This window comes from Cicer arietinum, chromosome 3 (genome assembly GCF_000331145.2).
Source record: "Cicer arietinum cultivar CDC Frontier isolate Library 1 chromosome 3, Cicar.CDCFrontier_v2.0, whole genome shotgun sequence".
Taxonomy (NCBI): domain Eukaryota; kingdom Viridiplantae; phylum Streptophyta; class Magnoliopsida; order Fabales; family Fabaceae; genus Cicer; species Cicer arietinum.
Window position 1 is genome coordinate 51,544,465 of NC_021162.2, and position 2,173 is coordinate 51,546,637.

Sequence of the window (2,173 nt, forward strand, 5' to 3'; positions counted from 1 at the left end):
TCTCTTCCTCTCTCACTCTCCTGCTGCGTTGCGTCGCTGTCGTGCCGCCCTCTTGCCTGCTTGCGGCCATCTCTTTTCCTCTCTCTGTGTCGCGTGACTCTCTCTTCCTCTTTCACTCTCCCGCTACGTTGTGCTGCCCTCTGCTCGCCTCGGCCGTTCATCGTCAAAACTCCAAAGGTTTGGATTTTGTTGATTTTGATGATTTGTTGAACAAGGTGTTTGAATAACATGTTTGTGCTGATTTTTGTTGCATACAAGGTATTTGTGCTCATTTTTGTTGTTGATTTGCTGATTTTTGTTACTGATTTCTGTTGCTGATTTTTGGTGTTGGTTTTTGTGCTGATTTTTGGTGCTGTTTTAGAATGTTTGTGCTAATTTTTGTTGCTAATTTTTGTGCTGATTTATAATGATCAATGATGATTATCGGTTTAGAATGATGACTAAATTGTTGTTGTTGATTTTTTTTTGCTAAATTAGTTGATTTAAATTGTTGTTGTTGATGACTGCCTGTTTATTGAACAAGATATACGACACATTAATTAAGAATGATGACCGCTTGTTTGCTGATTTTGTTTTCTAATTGCTAATTTTGCTAATTTAGAATAAAGAAACATAACTAATGGATACATGGTAGTGGCGCTTAATTTTTTGTTATACAACTTAATTGTTTGATATATATTATTTGCATATTTAATTTATACATATTATAATTTTATATCAACACTCCAAATTTTTTAGTTAAGCTCCGCTACTATCTCAAATAAATTAGAAACTCACTAGATTGTTGTCGTTGAAAGAAAATGTAGACCACGATGAAAGGAAAAAGAGATCGATGTTGTAGGGGTGGCCATTGGAGGCCGGTACATGACAAGGGAGGTCGAAAGGTGGCTGCTAGGGAGGAGAAGTGAGTTCTTGGTTTCAAGTGTGAGGAGAGAGAAGAAACAAATAAAATAAAAGTATAGTATTGAAATATGTGAGGCGCGCGTGTAAAGGAAAACATGCGTAGAAGTTGGAAAAGAATTGTAAATTGTGTTGTGGCGGTTGAAACCGCCATAGTCTTAATTATTATGTCAGCTTTAAAACAGCGGCGGTTTTTGGTAATTGCCCTAATAAAACCGCAATTTTTCCATCTTTTATAGTGAATTATATTAGTAACTAGTGTGTAACCCGTGCGTCGCACAGAAACAATGTATATTTTAATAAATAAGTTATTATATTAATATATATATATATATATATATATATATATATATATATTTTTATAATATTAAATAAATAAATAATTAGATCAAATGAAATAAGAATTTTTAAAATAATGGACATGACATATATAACTTAAGTATGTTATTTATATGAAATACATGATATTTAAAAATTTATGTAAATTTTATTGAAATATCTTTCATTTCGGTACTACTCACAAAATACTACAGAAAAATAATCTTCTCATTACAAAAAAATTACAATACACATAAAAACTATGGTTATCTTTTATCTTTAAATTTGCATGTTAGTCTTCATTAATCTTTCATTTCTTTTGAATTTGCATGATATTTAATAATAAATTTAGAATGTAAAATGTATAATAGATTAGTAAAATAGTAGTTTTAAAAAAATCATTACACACTTTCACAAAAACTCGTCAAATCGTGGTGGAACAAATTTGTTAAATTAGTGGTTGAAGTTTGAAAAACCATTACTCATACATAAAAACCGTTGAATCGATAATGAATTGTATTTTTTTTAATTCCTAAGTAAATTTTATATTTATTTAAATATATTATTATTTTTCTCTTTGCTGGAAATTAACTTGAATTAATGGCGCATACGTAAATTAATTTACTTAAGTAAATTATTATTTTTCTTTTCAATATAACTTTGTGCTAACATTGTTTATTAGATAACCTAAAATCAAAATTATTGTTTATTAGATAACCTAAAATCAAAATTATTAAGACGGACAACAACTATGTGGCAACACTATTTATTAGATAAACTATAATCAAAATTATTAATACCGATAACAACTGTGTAGGAGAGAAATCTTATAAATATACATACACAAATGTATAATTTTTTTAAACAAAATTTAAAAACATAAACAATAATAAAATATGTATAACAAAATAGTAATTTTTTTATAAATAGAATAAAATAACAATGACATATTGAA